Source organism: Cyanistes caeruleus, chromosome 1, assembly GCF_971803275.1.
Source record: "Cyanistes caeruleus chromosome 1, bCyaCae1.hap1.1, whole genome shotgun sequence".
Classification (NCBI taxonomy): domain Eukaryota; kingdom Metazoa; phylum Chordata; class Aves; order Passeriformes; family Paridae; genus Cyanistes; species Cyanistes caeruleus.
In genome coordinates this window covers 89,921,351-89,945,377 of record NC_141701.1, presented here as the reverse complement: position 1 = coordinate 89,945,377, position 24,027 = coordinate 89,921,351, and the positions used below count along the sequence as shown (strand labels likewise).

Sequence of the window (24,027 nt, the reverse complement as noted above, 5' to 3'; positions counted from 1 at the left end):
CTATCAGTTTGCTTCTTCTCTTACACCAGAGGCAACTCTGCCACAGGAAGCAATGCCAGCCATCTTCCTCAGAGATTTTTCCTAAAAGAGTCCCCTCTATCGAAGGGAAATGTTCTGTGTGATGTTGAAATTAAGAGTTCAGAGCAAGGGAAAGAAATACTCAAAACAATTAGAGGATCAGGGGCCGGTTTTGCTTTTATGGGGGTTTGCATCTGTCTAAAGGAAAGGCAATAGCCAGGATCCTGTGCTGGTGGGAGCTTGCAGGGTCAGGCTGAGGCTGACACTCGTGTTTGTCCATAAAGCTCATTCCTGCGAGTGCTGCTCGAAGTCCCTGTGGGTCATGGTCAGAGTTCCTCCCTTCATGAGTCTGTCTTTCTTCTCCCCTCTTACCGATTTTGTCTCTTTCTCTTCCCTTCCTCATTTTGTTCCTCTATTCCTGATACTGTTCCTTATGACCCAGTTTGCCTTCTCTCCAGCATGCAGAGGAGTCACTAGGCTTTTTCCTGTCCTTGCTGCACTGCAGTTCTTTACACACTGAAGAAGAATGTTCCATTTAAAATATCAGTCCTTGCTGCTAGACTACCAAGATCCTCCGATATCAAAACAATGTCTGAACAGCTGGGACAAACGCTTTTCTCACAAAAAGCAAGACACAGTTGACCACTATGCCCTACATAGTGCCATACATATGCTCCTCCTTCGGGGAGACACAAAATACACACCTAGACTAAATTCCCAAATAAGCCTTAATATTCAATAGACAGGAGTAGCTGTCAGGAACTGAGATGTCTCCAGTTTTGAGGCATTTGAACTCAACATCCAAATGGTTTTATGTTGCATAAGTCTCTGTTTTATAAACAGCCTGTAGTGCTGAGACAGTGTGCTGCAGCAGCTCTCGGGAGCTCTCTCTTGTGAAGCTGCACTGTTTCCTAAATTGCTCTGTTCTCACTTTTAATGTTATCCAGAATGATGAAACTAAATTTGTTCCTTAGAGCTTTGCATTAGCTGCCTGTCTCTCTCAGCGCACTTCAGACCAAGCCAAAATACTGAATGGTGGGAGCACAATTGTGCTGCACAATGCGATGGTTTGGCATGGCTTCAAGAAGCTTAATGCCAGAAAGGGTCAGTAAATAATGTCATTGCTTCCTATATATACAGAACTTTACATTTAATTACAGGCTGTAGTACTAAGGGTACAGAAGAATTGTAAATGAGAAAAAAATGAACCAAGAGCCTTCAACCTCCCTTTGTTTTTCAATGTTACCTTTACATTTAAAAACAACTTGTCCTCTTTTCAACTTCTCTCAGAAGTGATGGTTTCCTTTGAGGAGCCAAGAGTTCTTATTTCAGGCAGCATATCAAGAGAAACCATGTTTTCCCAGCACAGAGTCAGCAAACACTGAAAAAAGACTTCAATGACTGTAGAAGCAAATACTGAAAATATCCCAATTGGTGTAAGACTTCTACATCTTAATGTGCAGGGGAAGGTTTGGGAGCAGCAGGCATGGGGAAAGGGCAGGATTAATGAGGAGAGAGGGCTGGATACCAGGGTGCTTTAGGATAGAAAAGTCCCTCCCAGAATGTCAATAACAATATTATTTCTCTCTTTCATTTGAAAAACAAAGCAAAGCAAAACAAAACATGAAGTTTAGAAAAAACAAAGAGGCAACTTTACAAAGTAAAGCCAGTATCGATCACACACAGCAGGAACTCAATTTAGCACAATGAATTCCCTCTCTTTTCCTGTTGACTTGCAGATTAGGAAGGCACAGGATAAAGAGATCCTGTCGGGGATATTAACAGAGCTCTCCTGCAAAGAGCATAAGCATAAGCTCTGGTCACAGACTCTCCTTACCATGAAGCAGCCAGCTCTGGAGATGTGTTTCCAGCTGATTGACACTATCTTGCAGAGGGTGAGGACAGAGACAAGCTAGAATGTCCTATCTGAGTGTGTGACCCCTGGGTACCCTCACTCACAGCTATCCTATTAACCCTTCTGCCTGGGATTTCATTCTGTGGAGTGATTTGTTCTGAAATAGAGACCTGACTGATATATACATAGCAGAATAAACTTGCCCACCATCATCACTTTTCCACTCCCCTTATATACAGTTTTCTCTTGTTCCTTCTGTGCTTTGTACTTAACAGGCTATCTTTTATTTTTAATATTTGAACATCTCAGGTGCTAGATCTGTTCCTCCTCTCTGGCAGTTTTCACAATAAGAATTGTTTTGCTTTGGAGGAAAGTGGGGAAGGAAAATGAATAAGGTAAATATAAACAAATTCAGAAAAATATTTGCAAAGACAGCACTGGGAAAATTCTCACTCCTCCACATGAGAGCATTTAGTTTTCTGTGGCAATACGTAGTGACTGGATACTACAGTATGCTGATATGACTTGCTTCCATTGTTTTCATTCTGTTTATATTCTGGAAGATACTAAAGCCAGTTAGTGATATGGAAGGTAATGGTTATTCGTGATAGCATCTCTGAGAGCTGCTTAGACTAGAGTCACACTTAAAAATCAAAAGAGTATGATCCTGCTGCAGAAAGTCCTGCTGGCACTAAAAACTTCCTTCTGAAGTGCTACTCTCACTTAGCTGTGAGAGCCATTACCTTTCCTGTTACACTCCCTGGATGCCCAGAGCTAAAAACATGAGCTATTTGAGTTGGATTTACTGAGCCAAAACTCTCAGCCTGAGATTACAAGGGATCACAATCCTCAGTAAAACACTGTTATACTGTGACTTCCTCTACAGTGAGAAATTAAACGTGCCTGGAGCCAAGTGGCATGGATTATATATATTAATATATCCTATTAAATGGTCCTTGATCCAGAGTGTCCTCTGTATTGTGCCTGGGGGCTGTTGGGACAGTGCTAGCTTGCCAGTGTAACTACTGCCAGAGGCTGTTCTGACAATTGAACTCCTGACAAGGTTGTTTATCCTCAGAAATCTTCCTTGACACGTTCAATTACTAGAGTGGGCACAACCTGTCTGAAACAATGTTTTCCTCACATTTCTGACCAGTGTAATATTCCTTCCTCTATCCTCAATATAATGTGCCTTTGACTACACTACCAAAATACTTATAATTATCCCATGCTTTAACACTTACCCGGTAGAAACAAGCTACTGTAGTCAATAAACAGCTAAAGTTAAATATAAAACTCATTAACCAGTACCCAGTCTGCTTGTCACAAATACTGTGGTTTTTTGTCACCAGCTCTAGCAATTGGTAAGTCTTGTGCTTTACCATATTCCTTTTCCTGTAACAGTTCCTGGAAGATCACTGCTTTGCAGCGGCAGTTCAAACATTCTTCATGAGCACTTGCTGGCTGACAGGCAAAAAGGAAAAAAAAAATAAAAATAGAAAGGCTGCTGAAGAGAAGGCTTTCTGATGGATAGTCCTCATGAACTAGGAAGTCAGTAGACTGCAAGTGCTCTCCAGCAGCTAAGCTGCTCCTAGGCATATCCATATCAGCCTTCAAAAGAACAAGCTATTTCACGATCCTACAGGATACTGAAAACAAGCACTAGATGGAGCAGTGGGTAAACTTCTGGACTCTCTCCCTGCTTATATTCAATCCGTGAATTTACCAGATAGTTCTCTTGGAATCTGAGCTGACAAGCTGATGATGCCAGGTCAGTACTTCGTGAAGACACAAGTGTGCCTAGGGTGGGGCTGAAACATTAGGCTGTATTACATACAGGACTCTGTATTCACTGCAATTAACACTGGTGCATAACTGGTGGCCACATTCCTAAATATATTCTTATATGTTTGTACATTCTTCTTTGTCTAACAGTTTTGACTAATATACATCCTTTTTGAACATTTTTCCTAAGGATCTATAAGTCCACAGTATCCCACTAACCATTTGACTGCTGAGGATGTCAGTCAACAAAATCAGAAACAGACCTTTATTTTTAATTATGGATATGCCTTGTCTACCTTACAAAAATATCACAGCTTTTTCATAGCTGAGAGTCCACAAAGACTCTGGTCTTTCTTGGTGTTTGAAGATTCCCAATATAGGGTGTCCCTAACATTAGAAAACTCAAAATGTATATGAAGGGAGAGAGATTTTCACAAGGCATCTGGTCTGGGTTTAGGCATCTTCCCAGTTGGAGAAAAAGTTATCTTGTTGGAAAGGAAAAAGCATATTGTTAGGAAACAGCCTCATGATTCTTAGGGTAACTTGGAGGGAAAGAGGAATGCTGAAATGAACAGCTTTTAAGCATTTGGGAGTGCCAGTATGGCCTAAAGCTTAAAGTACAAGAAATAGAAAAGGGGAGGGAATATTTCCACCTCTTCCCTTGACAAAAACAATCTTTGTAGTGTCAACCAACAGCTAGTGCTGAGTTTATCACTGCCTCCACTCTGCCCTGCTCTCCCATCTCAGTAACCTGTTCTGGCTTCTGAAACTCACACCCTTTGGAACTGATTGAATAATGGACTTTTCACTTCAGGCTCTGCATCAAATAAGAGAAAAAAATTCTGTGGAATGCATATGGAGTTCTTAAATCTAACTACAAGATCCTACATTTGAAAATTCATTGTAAAAGTGAAAGAGGGTCACTTCTAAAATTAAAAATTGAAGAGGATTGTTTGGAAAAGAACAAATGTTTTAAGGCCTTACCCTTCCTTGTTTTTTTCCCTCTAAACTGTTTATCAAACCCTGCCCTAGTTTGCCAATTTCATTGCAAATGACTTCAGTTTTCCAGAAACTGCAGATGTCCCTCACCAGGTTACTAAGAAAATAACAGTAGAGTATATAATGTTTGCGTGAGAGCTATTTGAAGAATTATTCATGTCAGCAGTTAGTCAGTCATAAACCTTTATACAAACATATATATCACCAGAAAGCCGATGATAACCCTAAATTCTTCTCCTAATTTTTTCCCCCCACTCTTCCCGTTTCTAATGTGCTTTCTGAATGAATATAATAATTTTCCCAGAATTCATCCATCTGACTTTATGTCTAGAATGCTCCAAGGAGTCAGGAACAGCTTACAGCCTGGTTAGAACCACTCAAAAATAGCTTTCATTTACTCATGTCAACCTGGCATTTAGCTGAATTCAAGCATTGACAGGCTAATGGTTGTTGTTTAGCTGCAAAACCAATTTATTTTACATTTTAAGACCCAGTGTAGCACTGTGCTACGTCTCTCAACAGCCCCAGTAGCACCTCTCAAGAGAAGCATCAGTGATTTTTGCTGCAAGGGAGAGCCATGCCCAGCCCACACAAACTAATTATTGCTTTGTTCACTTTGTTCCCCTTCAGTCACCAGTGACAAGAATTGATGCCCAGACAGCAAAGAGTGGTCAAACAGCTCATTGTCATTTCCTCCAGCACAGGTACCACAGGCAGTCACTGAGGAGGACGGATGACTGGAGTCAGGAGATTCCTTTATCTGTGCCTGAAGCTGGTCCTGATTCCAGCTGTGATGGCAGAACATGACAACATGTGAAGCACTCTTATTTTCACAGGGTATGCAAGATGTCAGCATTAAAACCTGGGCCTGGGAAAGGTTGAAAATAAGCAAAGGAATGCTAAGTCACACCTTAAAACCCTACTCCAGAGAAATACAAAAAGTATTGAGCCAAAAACACTTGGCATTGGAAGGAAAACCCAAGCAAAAATGGCTAAACTGACAGAAAAAAGGCCTAAATTTATGCAAGTATGAATGACAATATTGATCAAGAACAAGAACTTCACTGTCACATAATGGGGAAAAGTAATTTGCATGTGGCAACATCTGCTGGCAGTATTGCTGTAAATAATTACTCTGAGGTTCAATTTAGAAATGATTATCACTGAGACCATTTTAAAGAAGAAAAGAGTATAGGATGTTAGCAGAGAAAATTTTTGTTTGTTACTTTATTAATAATGATTTGTATAATGCCTTATTAGTCATCATTTGTATTTGTGTAGAGGCCTCCATTACAAAAGTCACTCTACAGAGAGACCTAATTGATTCCATCGAGTGAACCACACTGATTTTGAAGACATGCACAATAAGTATTACATCACTTTCACTTGCTCTTCTATTGGCAGGAGACAAATCCTCTTTCTTTCTACCATATACTCTCTCTGCAAAACTGTAGACCCAGAACTATGCTGGAACAGTGAGTTCACACACCATATTCTGCATTTGTCTAAAATATACATATTATTGCAGTATACTCCTTTTTCAAAAGACAGTTGCCCTGAATTATAAGGTACTTTAACTAAAGATTTTACCTCTTATAAACATTTCTTGAACTTGAAAGGCATGCACTTATTCAGCAGCATGCTATTCCTCTTAAAGGGATAATGAAGAGTAGAAGCAAAACCAGGCTACCTGCACTTTTTGGCACCCTATGTAGCCTTGTCATCAAAGTGATGCTGTGGCAAGGGGAGCAGCTCAAGCATATCACTAAGCTCTGAAACAAGCTATGCCATTATGTGAAAGTTCCTATGAAGCCCCATTGACTGTTAAATTATTGAATGTGAATTGCTTAGAAATGCAGTATTTCCAACAATTCCTCTGCAAAAGACTGAAGTTTTGTTCACTACTAGATGTCCCAAGCAATAATAAAATCAAAGCACAAAATCCCTATGCAACAGCAGATTAAAGAGAACGAAGAGAGCATAAAGTATTACTGAAAAATAAAATTAAGGATAATCCTGTATTAAGTATTATTGGATTCAGTCTTCATACAGAAAGAAAATCTTACAATAATTACCTATGGATTCATCTTCTGGTAGCATGAAATGTCACTGGTTTCCCCACACTGTCACTATGACCCTATGCGTGGTAGAGTCAAAAATATTTGGCTCATTGCTGTGAACTGTCTGTTCTGTTATTGTCAGGAGACAGCACTCCTTTTCTGCCAAAAAGCTGGGATGTGTGCAAAGCAGGAAGACTTGGGCCTCGCCCTTTCCCCCTTGCCCGTTACTCCTTCCCCTCCCCTTCCTCTCTCCTTCCCTTTCCCTCTCCTTTCACTTCTATGCTTTTCTTGGGACAGCAAAACAGCTGTTTTATTGGTGTGATTCTGGAGAACTCGGATTAAAGGCCTACCAATTTATACCCAGTGTACATATATATATATATATTGCGTATGTATATTTGTACACACAGCATTTCATATTGGCCAGTTTCACGTGATTACAGGACTTTGTTTGCTTGCTGGTAGAGTATATCTTTTATTTAATAAGAGTAGCATAGGTATTGCTGCTTTCCCTGAATGCCTCTTGGGAACTTTCTTTGTCATCTAAAGCGTTTTTCTGGCAACCAGTTTGTTCTCTAACAACAGCAGGCTGGGAGTTGTGATAGATCCCATTTAGTCTTTTGAGAAACAACTAAATTCTGTGAGTTAACTTGTCTTCTTTTACCATCTAAGGAATATTGGCAGGCTGCAACCCTTTTCCTCTGTTAGCCCTTGAAATGATTCTTCATGCTTTTGTCACATAATTAAAATTAGATTATTGCAACTCCCTGCTGGCTGGCCTTAGAGCTTTGTAAACACTCCAGCTGGCCCCTAGGTTCATAGTGAAAGGGATGCTCTAAGCATATTCTTTCTTTGTCCTCTCTTCTCTCATCTGTGTTGAAATCACTGCACTTGCTAACTGCCAGCAGAATGCATTGGGTTATTGCTTTCTAAGGGCAGTGAACATAATGTTAGAGACATTATGTGCCAAAGTCTCTCTCAAGCTTTGCTTGAAAGAGCCTGGATGCGAGAGCTTTCAATCTATTTTCTCTTTGTTGGTGAGGTCTCTTTTTGCTGAAAAGAAGGGAAAGAAGGGGGAGGGAGTGGAGGAGCACAGGCTCTCTAAACACAGCATTCAAATAGAAAATGCATACAGCTACACAGTTTCAAAAGCAGGGGCTGACTTTCATTGACCAGTGTGTAAATACCATGGACATTATGCAGTTGCTTCTTCTCCTATGACAAAATGACTCCCTTCCACCCCAAAAGATGAAAAGCCATTTTGAAATAACAGCACTCCCACTACAGCCAAGCTTTCTGAGTTCAGTAGGCAACATTCCTGGCTGGCTTCTTTTTATGTCACATTTGCTTATGGACCGTTACTCCCACATTCACATCCAGCCAGTTCCGTCTTATAAATCTTGCATGGAACATCGCGACCGTGTGAGATTTGCCTGATGAGCTTGTAGGGATTATCATATTAAAGTTCTCAAGGGTCTGAATGACTAATTGTTAATGAGATAGAACAATGCAGGGATAATGGTGCTTTAAAAGTAAGTAATACTAATGGCATAGTTTGTGTTTGGATGTGATTGCGCATGTAGAGATTATCTCTTGGTGTCCTCTGGTTTTATGGGTCCATAACCTCAGCTCTATAATCAGATAGGCACTAAGCACTTATTCCGCTGAAGGAGAATTACCGTGGTGAAGAAGCACACACAGGCAGCAAAGCTGGCTCTATTGAACTCTCCAAAACTATCAGAGCCTCACCAATGAAGCCAAGAGTACATTTGTTTGGGTTGAGTTTTTACACAGTCTTGGCCAGCCAGTGTTATGAAACAGGGGCTATGGCTGCAGAACCACAGGAGAAATACTGTGGAATACAAATATTCCCCTTATTTGTGTTTCACCTTATCTCTCATATTAATGATTTATGTTCTAGCATGGTCACCTCTGTGCCTAGTCACTTTATCTGTGCTATCTATTCCTTTGGACACCAATATTTAGTCATACAGTGCTGTTACTAGCCAGGAGCTTGATTTTAAATCCCTTGGACAGATTTCCAGAACAACTCCCCCATCCAGCTGAAAGCATAAGTACTGTGGGTCTTTGGCAGCTCTGCAAATCAAGACTACAGCTCCTAGAAGAAGACTGAAAACAGTTGATTCTTACACTCAGCTTCCTGCCACAGTGCAGTTTGTGACTGCTGGCAGCCACAACATAACATAAGCTCCGTTTCTTTTCTCCCCTGCCTCGTTGGGGCTTTCGCTAACATAAATACGTTACCACGGGTGAGCAAGTGCACAACACCATGGCTAATGCAGAGAACATCCTCTCCTATGACAGAGATGGCATTTGCCATGCTCTGCTGCCTTCCCAGTGCAAACATCTCCGCTGGGGACCTCACCACTGCAGTGCTGGCATGCCACTGCCTTTGAACAGGGACGATGCCAACCTCCCAGACAGCCGTAAGCATGCGAAGCCAAGACACCATGTATCAGGGCCTGTGCATGTGTCAAGGACAGGTTTCCCAGTCTGAAATGTCAAAGCAACTGTTTTTTCCCTCAGGAGGTGCATTTGTCTCTATGGTGAAGAAAGTGTATTATCACAAGTGTTGCCTTTGAGCTCAGAGCTGGATAAAGACCAAACAGACACTGAATCCAGCAGAATTTCAGCATCCCCCTCCTTCAGAAACATTCAAATCCTCTGACAACTTTTTTCTTCCAAGAACCAGTCTGCTTCCAAAAGAAGAGAACTGAGTATTGACCAACACACTCCTTGCTTCCAGACTTTACGTGACAACTACTTGTTTAAAAGTTTGTTCTATTGAGGACTACTCTCAAGTCTAATGCCCTTGTTAGCAAAATTTGGACTCCACTTCTCATGAGCCTGTGTTCTCAAATACTGGCGTCAATAAATGGCTTCTAACCGAGCTCTTCATTTTGCTCCTGACATTACAGACCCCACACAGAGACATAACCCTTAGTTTCAGACCTGGGGGCTTGCAGAGGGCTGTGCAGTGATCCTGTTGCTGCTGAGTCTAAAAGGCATGAAGGGGGCGAATTTTTCCAGCACGCAGGCAAGCCAGCTAGGACTCCTGCTCCTGACCTCACACCAGCTTCCTTCTGGGTCTAAGTTGCTGACTCTGACTGAGTTAGTCACTGCTGAGAGCCAAAGGACCCAGGACCCACAGGGTATTTCACTCTTAAAGCATCTTGCAATGATGCAGAAATGCAGGCTTGTGGAATAAAACAGACAGTTAAGCAGGAGATGGATACTTTATCACTTGACCAAAATGGGCAAGCAGAAAATCTCCAGTTGCCTTTCAAAAGTCATTTAATATTATTTCTCCTGTGTTGCTCTGATGTTTTTGTTTCAAAGAGAGTAAGGGTGATATGAAGTTTTGTTTCTTTCTTTTTTATTAGCACCTCTGGGCAGTGACCCAATCAAAGCCTCATCTCCCTAATAGAAGCCTGTCTGACCACAACTTGCATGTTCTAATTTTCATTCACAGGCAAAGACTATCTGTTGTCCAAGTATTTTTTACTCTGTCATAATCAAAATACAAATTGTAGCTTAACTTAAAATAGACATGTCAGAAACACTTGACATGACCTGCATACCTGTCAACAAGTGATAATCAAATTTCCTTGCCACACTAAAGTTGGGCAGAAGACATTTATTTAAAAAAAAACAGCACAACCTATCTGGTTTCCATATCATATTGAATTTCTGAGACACAATGGGAGTTTTTCTTTTATGCAAAGGAGTCTAAAAGGAGTACAAGCAGTTAAAGGGATGTCTGCTGAAGCTGGGACAAGGGTACAACTTCTCTTTGAAACAGCTGACATGCAGCATTACTGAAACTTAAAGAGCAGAGGTGGAATTACTTCTCTGTTTTTTCCATTTATTGATTATACATATACAGTTTTTCTCATATAAATATTTAGTTTCTCTGTTTCTCTCTGAAAATCAAACAGCAGCAGGGCTAGAAAAGCAGGGAACACAGTTGTAAAATTGGCATTGTGGTGTATTTGTGAAAGTTGAGAGCACAAATTGTAGAGCATTTTTAATGAAGATAAAATCCAAATTGACACTGTCCTTTACAAAATTATTGGGGAAAAAATGACACAGAGTCAAAAGGAAACTTCATACAGAGAAGTTTGTTTTTTTTAAAAAAAAAAATGCAGTGATAACATGACAACGTTTAGCAGGGAATGATAAAGATGTAAGGAAAGAGAAATTATTCCAGCTCCTTTCTGCATAAACTTCCTCTGGAAGTGTTTGCCAGAAACAAAAAGCACACCTCAGGAATACAAACAAATAGGCCTGTATAGTACATGGTTAAAATTATCAATGTCTCACTAACTTGTGATCCAGACTAAGCAGGGCATTAAAAAGTCCAAAAGAGCACAGCATCTTCTATTCCTGAAGAGACTGAAAGGGTACACTGACATAACAGTTTCCAACAGCTGTGATAACAGCATGCACAGGGTCATGCTGGAGCTGATGGACAACAGCCCCTTGCACACAGAGCACTGGAGCTGAGCTTTGCGGGGCTGCCTGTTGCCAGGCTCGGCTCTGGTTACCTTGTACAGTATATCACAGACTAATCCTTCTGTACTTGTCTGAGTCCTCCTTTGAGGGTTCTTCCCCATCTCCTTTTCTGGTTCTGCCAAGGCAGAGGAATGCCTTTCCCTGCCTCCTTTACTTGATTTTGCCTGTTTTAGCTTCTGACACAAAATGGCCCTTCCTCGCCCAGAGGTGTTGTGAGACGCATAGAAGAGGGCTTTTCTCTATTGCACTAATTGCATGGGTTTGGGATGTAAAAGTTCCAAATCTCTGCTAAATACAACATCAGAACAAAAGCATCTCTTTGTCATGACATCGCTGCTCTAAGACAGGAACTTAGTGGGTTAAAATCTGAGACACTTCTTATTTATTTGAACAATCTCCCACTAAGTTCAATGCAACTGTACTGAGAGGAAACTACAGTGGGGACTGCTGAACAGAAAAGCTCACAATTATCATCTAATTATCCCAGGAAACCTACTGCTGTGGGAGACACTGTTGGCCTTGATCCCATGAGACAAGAGGGCCAGGACACAGCAAGCTTTGTCATCCTTTGCTAGCCTTAACCCCAGGTCTGGGAAGACTGCTGTTCCTCCCTGAAAAGCCACTCCATGGAAGAGGACCATGGTAACATATCACAGAATACTTCAGCAGGGTAAAATGGAGGGCAAGCTGCCCACAAAAACACATGGTAAGTAAGGAAAGTAGATACCAGGCCTCCTTAGCTGATGAATATTCCAAAAGAAATGTCACAAGAAGAGACCTTTCTCCTGTCCAGCTTCAAGAGAGACATTTTCAGACCAGGCGTTGCCGTGGGATGACTCCAGATACAGTCTCAGGATGACTTGACTGTTACCTGTGGATTCACAGAGCAGGTGAAAGAGTGAATTCTGAAGATCTTGGCCTCTCAAGTCTGAGGGACCTGGAGCCTGACTCTTCATAAGTCTAAAAAAATTGCAAAGACCATGTAATGTCTGACGGGAGGAAGTGTGACTGGCACCCCAGGGAAGCTGAGGAGCATTAAAAACTAAAAACCAAATCTGACTTTTTTTGCAAAGATGCCACCTGGATTCTGACAAAAACAGATTTGCAATGCACATTTGCATATTTTAGGAAAGTCTGAGTGCAGAGGGCTAGAAAGATGTCAAATGTCTGATACAAACAATGTTCTGAAAATACGTGAAAGGCGTATGGATAAAGATGATGTCAGAGACGTTAACCAGTTTTCTGATAATTTGTCTTTGCAGATGGCAATTTGTGTCAGTGTAATTTTTAAGCTGCTTCTGGAATTCTCCCTTTCTGTTCCTCCAGGTTCAACTGTCTCTTGCAATCCTTTTGCTCTGGACTACATGCTAATGCCCTCTGATGTACCAAATGGGGAGAGAACCAGTTGCATATGCCATGCTTTACTGGAGGGGATAAAACCTATGAAAAGAAATAGGAATTGTAAATTTTTAACCATTTTCCTCTTTCCTCTTTCTCACACAAAATGACTGTGACTGCACTTAAAAGATAGAATTAACACCTGAGAATACAGAGTCAAAGGATGTGGAATTCATATTCTAAGGAAACAATGAAGAGTAGCTGCAAGACTTTTGGCACCTGAGTATGATGAAGCTTTCAAGAGCATTTCCTCTTGAAGGCACCTGAACTGTTGGAAATCACACATACTGCATACTCAACTTGCACACTTACAGAAGAATTCCCCTTTAGGCAGTTGTAAAATGCATGTGTTTCAACCATTTCCCTGGCAGTAGTATAAACAAAAATAAAGAGAAGAGGGCTGCAGAGGACGATTCACAGAGGCAGAGGATTAGTGGAAGAAACATGAAACTATGAAAGGTGTTTATGCCCATATTTCCTCTAATGCTTACAGAGTAAGCAAATGGCCACTCCTAGTATGACTAATGGTGTAAGTACTTAAGGACTTATTTCTACTGAAGTTCATGAAACTTAAATCAAAACAAACCACACAGTTTAAAATAGAAATGTTCACTATCTGCTGTGAGCTGCAGCAGACTATTTCAGCCCGTGTATGATTTTAAGCACACATGCAGTTCTTTGGAAAGAGATGCGGTGCTTAAAACCACGTGCTCACCTTGACTGCTTTGCTTAAGTGGGGTCTCCATCTGACTGTACTGAGCTGCACATCCAAAATCTTTGCAACTCTACTTTGTAGCCGTTAGTTTTGGTCCTGGCAAGCAGGAAGCTATTTATAAATATCTGAAATAATTAAATCAGATCTGTACAGCAGAAAAAGGAATCAATGAAATATGGTCACTATGGCAACAAATATTTTCTGGATGTAGTTTTGCTTCTAATCAGCAATGGCATCCCCACGTTCCTAACCATGGCAAAAGTTGTCAGGCTTTTCTTGTTTGCCTGTTTGTATTAAATGCGTTCTTACAGAGTAAAACAATAAATGTAATGCTCAAGTATTTTAGACAAAGGTCCCTTTTTATAAGTATTCTACACTAGTTAAAAAAATACTAGGAGCTCTAAAAAGAAATCTATTGCTTTCCCATCTTCTTACTGCTCTTCTACCTCCCTGGTACAGACCAAGCCTCTGCTGCACTGAGAAATTTCACAGGCTCCAACTCTGCATTCAGATATTAAAGTTCACCACCACCAACAGCAGAAAGCAAGGTTAAAAAAAAATGATGCCACAAACCAAACTGCTGTTTTCAACAGGCAGTGCTGGCTGATTCCTGTGTCCATATTAAACAAAAACAGAAAATAAAAGCTGCTCACACTTCACCAGACCCCACCTGCAAAATATTATTCTGGCCATGTCAATCACAAAAGTTAGGCCCTATGTGCAGTACATGCTGAAAAAGTCCAGGTTATGTTTGTGCATAGTCTCTGAACTCACCAGCATGGCCACAGCCTCCTTGGAGTTTTGCAAATTTCATGCTTTGTGGATTGAGTCTTTGATAGGTTGTAGATATCTCAGAGGGCTTTGTGAATTTGTCTGCACTTTGGTGGAGCTCAAAACCACCAAGGAGTTGTTTGAGCTTGCTTTCTCTTTTATTTTTTTTTTCCTTGAGTACATAAAACAACATTTAAAAAGTCGTTTCAAACACCCATTGCCAAGTGAGAGGGCATTTCCACGACAGGTCTGTATTTCCTCTCTGGTTTTACATTCCTGTTTTTTTTATAATCAGTGGCCTCAAAGGTATGCAGTCAGTCCACCTACTTTTTTCCTTTGCTTAAAAACTAACAAATCCATTGGCAGTGTCAACCAAATGCAAGGGAGGTCAGTCCTCAGAGATTGTTAAGATTGTACAAGTTTCATGAAAACTGTTCTTTGGTAGAGAAAAGTGATCTTTTCCATGCCATGACTGCCAGAAAAGTTTGTTCACTGTCTTGTCAGCTGTGCAAGAGTCTGTTAGCACTGGGTCAAGAGGCAAAAAAGTACCCATGCTTCTGACTGCCCCACTCAAGGGAAAAGGTTCAGTGGGTGCTGACACCTTTTTTAGACACTGATATAAATCACAGCTCTTTATGAAATCAGTCTTTGTAAATCCCAGTGTACCTGACATTGCCAAGCTTACATAGGCAATTACGTTGTTAATACTGATCTTTAAGAGTCTCTTCACAGTTACCTGTGCCAATTCAGATGGGAGGTTTTAGATTGAGGTCACTCTCCAATGTAGATTTATTCATTTATTTATTTATGATAATTATCATGTGATATTTTGGAGAAGAGAAATCTATTTATGCAAGAGAAGCATTAGGTTTGTAAAGCTCAAGCCACACCCTTCACACAACCAAAACAGCAGCAAAGCCATACAGAGATGTGGGAGCTCAGGATATGCTCAGCAAGCCTCTGACTTGCAGACTTTAGGGTTTGCTTTTCTTCTCTTTCATCAATACAGGAAATTCATGGTAGCAAAGGAGTTATAGTTGAAATAAGGCATTTAGAAAATCATCAACAAAATACTTGGAGCTGACATGACTACTTTCCATCTGATCTCTAGCCTCAGAAGTTGTGTGAGACACAACTCACCTTCTGGGCATAGCAAAGAGAGCGAAGGAAATTGATGCCCTCTCACCCACATCAGCACCCACAGCAGCAGCTCCAGTGCATTAGCCCAGGATGCTCTGGGAAAATACAGCTGGATTTTTGGCATGATATTTATCTTCTTTACTCACACAGTGTCTTAAAGCAAATATTCCTAGTAAAATTAAATGCTATAAGACTTGTCCTATATTAAAGAATGTATTCATGTCCCCCTGTGCATGGGTGAGGAATTTGTAAAATCTTAGTTTCTTTATGTTTTTGTATTGAGAGGGAACCCTCACCCTCAAGGTGGCTGTTTGTTAATGGGGTGACAACTGCAATATAGGGTTATCTGACATTTGTTTTCTAATGCACATGCTGTTTCAGAAAGAATAATGAAAATGTAAATAAATGCAAAAGAATCCTGAGGACAGAAAAATATTTACAAAAAAAATACTTAATGAAAAGCCCACATATTGCTCTGTATTGTTTCACTGACCATATATATATGTTAATTCCTTTAAGCCTCATTTGCCTAACAGCATGGAAACTGCCAGCATTTTAAGAACTGCTATCAGATAACTTGACATGACATTAGACAGACCAAACAGCAAACAGACTCTAGTGACTTTTTTCTTGGATCTGATCTGACGTGCAGCGTGGCTTTGCTACATGTAGACTTTAAGGTTGCTGGACACCACCTGAGTCCGTAAGCTTCTGTGGTAAGAGAAGTTACACAATGTATTGCAAGGACTGGGTTCTCAGAAATTTCACGTGTTGGGGACTGATCTGAAATTTTAATTTACACCCTTGCCAGTCCAGGGGGTTGTTTTCCCCTGCTTCTATCTTCTCATACTTTGCTGTCAATTCTTAGTCAGTGAGATGAGAAAACTGTTGCATAATTCCTGAATTTCACTTTTAGGACTGTTTTCCTGATGCATGCCAGGGTCATGGCAGTACAGAGAATTCCCAAGGCAGAACTCCCTGTGCTACACGCTAACTCAAAACAGTCACAGAGACAGGCAGTATGGATCTCAACAGCAGAGATACTTTGAGATCTTGAAAACACTTGTGCATGTACTGAACTCATTAAAAGGAACTCTATTACTTTCTAGGGGCCTTTTCACATGTTTCACAAAATGCCTATTAGGATGACAGCACAGACAAAACTAGTAAACTTACAAAGGATGCCTTTACAGAAGAGGGAGGAGAACAGAACAAATCCCCCAGAACAAACTGTATTTCTAGTATACAACTATGCATCCTTTCACAAAGAGTTCCTCCATTTAAATAAGATTATGAAAATATTTTCCCATCCCCTGCATATAATGTCAAATTTAAATTACTCTTCTTACTCTCTAGTATTTCCCACGAACTTCTAATCTGGTTGCATTTAGGGTCTCTATTATTTTCAAGCCAGCTGCATCCCCTCCACCCCTCCATTTTAATAAAACCTGTTAACACGCTTGAGAGTCAAACATGAACAAAAATCTCCCATTCCCTCCAAAGTACGGGATTCATGAAGATGTCATGAATAAATAAACATTCTCTAGTGTTCTGTTTCTTTTGTCTAGCTTATTGGTGTTGAGAAACCTTCTTCTTCATTTATTTATGTTGGTATTTTATTTCCTGATTGCGTTTCAAAGATGAAAAGAGAAAAATAAGTACCAAGGAAATAGCTGATAGACTGAAATGACCAAGAATTTTCCCAGGGAGGTTAAAAATAATATGCTTTAATATCAAGATGTTGGTGTCTCATTATTTCATTTACTATACCTGCTTTTAATATGGAATGCATGACATTCTGTGTATGAGAGTAGACAGCAAGCCAGTATAGTAAAATCTATGTGCGGGAAAGCAGTTTCTCCTAATTCTGATTTAATGATATTGCATTTTAGGCCCCAAAATGACTGTTGTGCTTTGAAGTGAGGCAATCCTACCTAGTCCTGCCTTATTCAAACGGTAGAATATGTACAGATCAGACAGCAGGTCAGTTTTGCACAGATCCACTGAAGTCCCACACACTTGCCTGCAGCAGATGCAATTTCCTTACCTTTTCCCAAATTCCCTAGGGACACAGTGCATGGCAACATACTTGAAGCTCCCAGTGAAAAGACAATGTGCAGGGTCAGGTCAGCAAGTGGATCTCTTTATCTCACCTTGTACTTCATAACAGATCTTGGTAAATTGAGCAAATCTCAGAAAAATTGTTGCTCAGACTCTAATTTTAAAATTAATTGATAAATGGTGAAAATTAACAGACTTTGACAAATGCTAATTGGGTAGGCAGGATGCTTATCTTACATTTCAAAATACAGTCTTACATTTCATGTCTTAAAAAATCCAAGCACTATACCTGATTCTTACATTTAATTAACATGAAATTTTAATTGTTTCATGTTGCCTGGGTCCATTTTTCAAAGACACAATAATTCTTTGGTAGAATTAAATACAATTTGATCCTTGTACATGGCTTACCAAAGGACAATATAATATCTTTTCTACAGCACTGTGAACAGTCTTGCAGCTGTATTTTCTCAGCAAAGTCCTTTCTAGAGGTGAAAATGGAGGCATTAGAGCACAACATGCTTTCTGTGTCCTACTTCATAACCTCACACCTTATATGAACTGTGAAACTTAAGACTAAGGGACAAACATGACAAACCAGCCAAACAGTACTATTTTTATTCTCATGACAAAGCCTGAGTTTGGTTGGTTGTGTTTTTTTACTTCTTTTTAAAGGCAAAAGTTATGCCTTTTCCAACTGAGGACAATAAAGGCAGTAAGAATACTTAGAAACCTCACATTACCTTACTGGGTTGCAGCAATAAGTATGTAGATGCTACACTGATGAAATTTCCACTAGTCAAGCGGTAACATGCTCAAACTTCCACTTGTACAGCAAAATAAAACAACCAAAAACCAACCTGCTGCATAGTTTTGAAGCTGTAGCCCTTGGGGCTAGAATCTTACAGGTTAAACTTACAGGTAAATTTTTGACAGAATTTGACTTTCAAATTTGTAGGGTAAATATAGAAAGCAACGGTGACTCAGTGCAGGCAGAGCTCCTCCCTTCTGAGTCACTTCTGCTTGGATATCACAGGAAGATGGGAGCAGTGCTGTACACCTGCAGGTGTCACCTTACCAAGGGATCGTACTACAGAGATCCTGACCTTTTGGCAGGGTGTGAAGAAAGTGTCCACGACCTTTTGCAGACGGAGGGTTATTCCACTTCAGTCTTTGGGCCAAATTCTAACTTACCTCATTTCTACCTACCAAAAAAAAAGAAAGTAGGTAGGAAAAAACCCTCTCTGAACCAGCTAAGATAATGTGATCTGACAGTCCTTGAAGAAGAGGAATGCTGTGTTACAGAGGAGCGCTGGCTGCACCACAGCAGCAGGTGGTGAGACTCAGCGCAGGGTAGTAAATCTCTCCAAGGTCCTTCTGGAATGGAGGCACTGAATGATCATCACATGATGCTATTTTTTTTTTTAACAAATCACATATAATCCAACAAGTAGAACCACCTAAAAGCTATTGTTATATTGCAGCTATTTTTAGCTGAAGAAACCTGCAGTTGAAGACCGCAAAGTAAACTGGATACTAAGAAGATTAGACTAAAAATACTTGACAGCAACATGATATCTTTGGATCAGAAAACACAGTTAAGCTAGCAAACAAGCCACATTCTCCTACGACACAACTCATGTACAGTATGGGTAATACACTGTCTATCCAGAGAGAGGACAGCGCATAAATGGGATGACCTCCAGCAAAAGTCTATCTTCCATCCTAAATCCCCTCTTCAGCCCTTGCAAAGAAAGTCTCAAGCTCTATTCTGATTGTCCAAGTCACAACATGAAGAACTCCTCCACATCCCTAGCAAAAGATGCCATGAGAAGATGGGGCGCAAATTTAATTCATCTGCTTTTCCTCTACGTGTCTTTGTGCCCCAGATACCTCCAAAGGAAAGGAGAGGACAGTTCTCTGGAGCAATTCTCTCTCTTATTTGCTCATGCTGTGATTAGAAGACATCCCTGGGTGAGTGCTGAAGAACACTGAAACCACTCTTTTCATCTTAATGAAAAAGTAGTCAAGGGAACATTTCGGACTCTAATTGCTTCAGCAGTGAGGTGAAAGCAAATTCTCTTGCAAACTCACTTTCCATGGTACAAGGAATACAAGAACTAAGTACTTAATATATATATATATATATATATATATATCTTGGGTTGGGTTAAACTTGACAAATGAGGCTATGATATTTTCTAGCCATAAATTAGAACCTTCCAGCTCTCTGACAGGAAAGTGCAAATCACTCCTCTGGAGGGCTGAGAGTGCACGAGGCCACTGACATGGCTATTCCTGAGCCCAGAGCTGCAGTACTACAGCATTCATGTGATCAGTTTCTCACTAAGGACTAAGGGCTGAAGCGTGTTTGAATGAGCTCTTCTCTGCATTTCTACCCATGTATCCACATATCTTTTCCACTAACCTACTTCTGCTAAGAGATGTGCAGTGCTCTATGAGGCTGATGTCTGGCATACAGCTTGTCGACTGCCAGTTTAATCCATTGTAATAATAACTGGCAAGGGTTTAGTGACTGTCTTTCACCAGCATCCCCATATTTGTTTCTTCTCTTTTTTCTCCTACTTATTTGACTTCAGGTCAGATGCAACCTGATGTGTTTTGGTTTAATTTCTTTGCTTTTAGCAGTCCTTCACCAATTTCGACTGGTTGAGAATATTTTCTTAACAGTATTCTTTGCACCAGACTCCTTTTTTGGCATACAAAATACAAGCAAGTAGTGAGTTACATATTTTATCAATCCAGGCTATGTGTATATGGCTCAGCAGACAGGTCCAAGCACTGGTTTTCCCATTGAGTGGGGTGGGTGCACAACATTTTAAAGATGCACAGGAGTGTGCTTAGCAGGCAATCATTCAGCTATCACGCCACACAGAACATCAATGGGATTTTGTGATTTGTTAAAAGTCTGTCTCTTAGTTGCCTGTGATCAGGACAGGTTATATGAGACTCTGATGTTTCACACTCCAATTTCTAATCTTTAGCTAGCCTGCAAATCCCAATTTATTGCTTCCCTGACACAACTTGTTGTCAACATTAAGAATCATTGTTCTAACCCTGAGTGTGTCACATGGTGGGTGTGAGAGCTTTGTGATTTTGCAGGTTCAGCCTCTGGCATCAGTGCTCCCTCCATTACAGCATCATAGGACAACTTCAGTTCATGCCAAGCACCAGCTACATTCTACCTTCTGACCTGTTCTAGCACTGGCCAGCACTGTTCAGTATAGCACTCATGATTTGGTATTCATAAACCCTTTCCTTTGGGTTTTTTTCCTAAGATACTTTTCCTCATGTTCCCCTACCAACATGGCATGCATTGTAATTTTATGGATGCATTCAAAGTTCTGGCTTCACCCATCATTCACCCCTGCTTCCCCTGACATGTCTATTATTTTCCTGCAGATAGGCAATGTGTCTTAAATCTACAGTTCCACAAGCTTTGAATTTTGTTTGCTGGATTGCTGAAATTCTGCGTCACCTCTTCCACTGCCCTTTAAAGGGAAAAGTATTCCCATCAGAAACTACACCTGGCGGTCAACGTTTGGTGATTTAATTGTGAATAAAGATATTTTCATAGCTGAAGATTATGTGGCTTAGAGATCAGATACCGTAACAAAAGAGATTCTGGAATACGGCAATGCTAATATGTTTCAGGGGGAAAAAAGAATCCTATGATGAAATCTGTTACAATGAGAACACTATCAGGAGAGAGGCAGTGGAAGCTTCCCCATGTAGGAAACTTTTAGCAGAAATCCACAATTCAAGAACTTAGCCTAGATAAAGATTGTATATCAGCAAGAAGAGTGAGAAGATGATGAGGTTTCCAAGTTTCTCTCACTGTGATCTGTTGGAACGTGAGTGTACTGACTACTTAATGCTTCCCTAGACAAAGTCAAAGTATCACCCATGTAGCACACACTCAGCAGAGCAAAGGTTAGACATTCTGTGCTTCTCTGAAAAGGGATGTGGTTGGTGGAAGTGCACAGATTAGCAGACAAAGCCGTGCCTAATGTTATTAGCCGAATGCTTTCACGGAGCTATGGCATTATGGAACTTCAGCAGAAATGTCTCACTGCCCAAACTGATGATCTTATTCGGTTAACAGAGAAATAATTACTTTTATTTTCAGCCCTGCATAACAAATCATGGTGGTTTAGGCCCCAGGCATTCTAATAATAGTGTTAGCATATAAAATGTGCATGTAAACATACATATTACTTGTATATGTATATGTATACAGAAATTCCAGACACATTTAATTGATGGTGCAGTGAATGTTCTGAAGACCACTATTATTTACTGAAATAAAGCACTAGCAAGAATGACTGGTGTGCAATATAATCACGGGTCTTTGTTGTTTCCAGAAACCTAATGAATGAACACACAACATCCATTGGTTTCCTACATGACAGGCATATGGTGTTCATAAATAAATAAAAAGCATGATATTAGTTACGCTGATACCGCTGAATGGCAACATTTGGTAAACTGGAAAACTGTCTATTCTATCCTACCTCAACAGCAAAAACACAAAATCTCAGAGTAAAACCAATTAATTGTGACTGATAGCTTTTGGGGTTTCCTCCCATTAAGCCATGTTACTAGGTTCCCAATGAAACACTAGATCACTGTCACATTTATAGCTTCAGATATATATTTTAAAACCATTAAAATTACATAGAAGGTAATTTTCAGCTACAATACCCTTCAGCAACAATACCTCCAATACCTAGGAGAGATTCCCAGTGATGCAGAAGACTGCAGCAGGACCTGGGTGCCTATATTCTACTTTGATTTAAAACTGAGATCCTGAGAAGACCAAAAGAGCTGCCTACAGGACCAATACTGCCCTTTTACAGTGATCTACTGTTTGTGGTACTCACCAAAACATGGGTGACCCTGGTTCAATTTCCAAATTTCCATGTGTTTAGGAACCTCAGTTTCACATCTCTCCCAGGAATGCTCTGCCTAGACGCTCCTTTTTCACTTCTTTCCCAAACTGTCACACTTTCATCAGTGGCATCACTCCCGCAAAATTTGCAGCATATAGGAAATACAATTCTTTCTGCTACGCTTGCATTCCAAAGCCACAACCACATCCCTAGCAGTAAGTCATCAGCTGACCCATCTCAAAACACCAAAACACACCAAAATACATTATTATCTCAAGCAACTGGGAAAATTACGCCGATGAAGTTGTCCGTGGACTTCCCTTCAGCACAATAAATGCTGTACAGTCCGTGCCTTTCAATCTTAAAATCCATTAGTCTGACTGCAAACTTAGCCAGACATCCAGCACGGCCAGGTAAATGCTGTCCCATAACTCAAGCTAACTCCAGGCTAATCCTCATGGGAATTCATCTAGATTCCTCAGTTTTCTGTGGTACCCACAGGTGCTATAGATAAACCTCACTCTTCAAGCTTTGCAGAAACCTAGCTCTATCACAAGCCCCAGCCAGTCCCAGACATTTTCACAATGGGTGAATCTGAAAGAACTCCCTTCCTAGGCTGTTTGTGGTAACCTTCTTTGGCTTAAGACTAGCCCAAAATCTGGAGTTAGCATATGGTATAGGAGAGAAGCATACAATATATTCCTGATCACTAAAGTGTTCAAATGGTCTTTAATTAATTTCCATATGACAGAGGTCACCGTTCTCTTTGGGTAAACATAAAGTGATGATTAAGACTGAGATATGGTTGGAAAATATTTTTATTTCTGAGGGCTGCTGAAGAAGTAGATAGCCTGGTGCCGGTAGAATTGTATCAGCCACAGTTCAGTCATAAGATCATGCATCCAAGAGCTGGAGGTCCGTATTTGTTACAAGTCATGCTACATGTCACAAGTTATGCTAGGCAAAAATAAAGGCTTGTGTTGACAGTGGACTGAATAGACTAGAGGAAGTCGCAAATGATGAGGTATCACTTCTCTGGGATTTAGGTAAGGATTCCTAAGACTGGAAAATCATACCTTAGATTCTGTCAGGACCACCAAAGCAGAAAAAGATCTGATGGGGACTAGATGGGAGCTAGAAGGAATGTAAGGTAAAACTGAGTTTTGAGGATTTATCCTTCAATAGTAGGGTTTTTTTTTCCTGTGATAGGGTTAGTGATACAGTTCAGTTATAGCAATGAATGGGCTAGAGAATTGTATTTATTCCTGAATTTTACTGGGATTGTCACCTTAAATTGAGTGTGCTAATTCAATAGTAAGACTGTTGCAGCATAGCTTACAGGATATATTTTGATTTGTTAATAGCCAGCATCACTTTTGGGTTTACAGAAGAGGATGTGTTAGCCTGTCAGAGTAGGTTGAAAACTGTACTGCAGATACTTTGAATCAGCAGTACAAACAATGGCTGCATGATGAACCCTACCTAAATGCAATGTCTTTTGTTGAGACATAGGTGTGGAAAGTTAGTGGAAACCTGAAAGACCTGCTGTTGCAGCTAGACCAAAAAGCTAGACTTTGGGTCTGTCAAAGTCATCAGTCTTCCATTTGGGCTGAAAAAGGTGAACTCCTAAATATATCTGCAAGTAGTTCTGGGACAGCCAAATGTTGCTTTTCTGGCCTTAATACAGGAGTTTGTGTAATGACTGGAAAGCCAGGCAAGCTAACCCTTCATGCAGACACCACAAGACACTCAGGAGTGCTGGGCACAGCAAGGAAA

General features: G+C 40.4%; 1 protein-coding gene across 2 annotated transcripts in view; it reads right to left on the bottom strand.

The window, feature by feature from the left end:
• ATXN1 (ataxin 1) overlaps positions 1-24,027 on the bottom strand; it is a 474,819-nt gene that overhangs the window by 335,661 nt on the left and 115,131 nt on the right. The window lies entirely within an intron of this gene.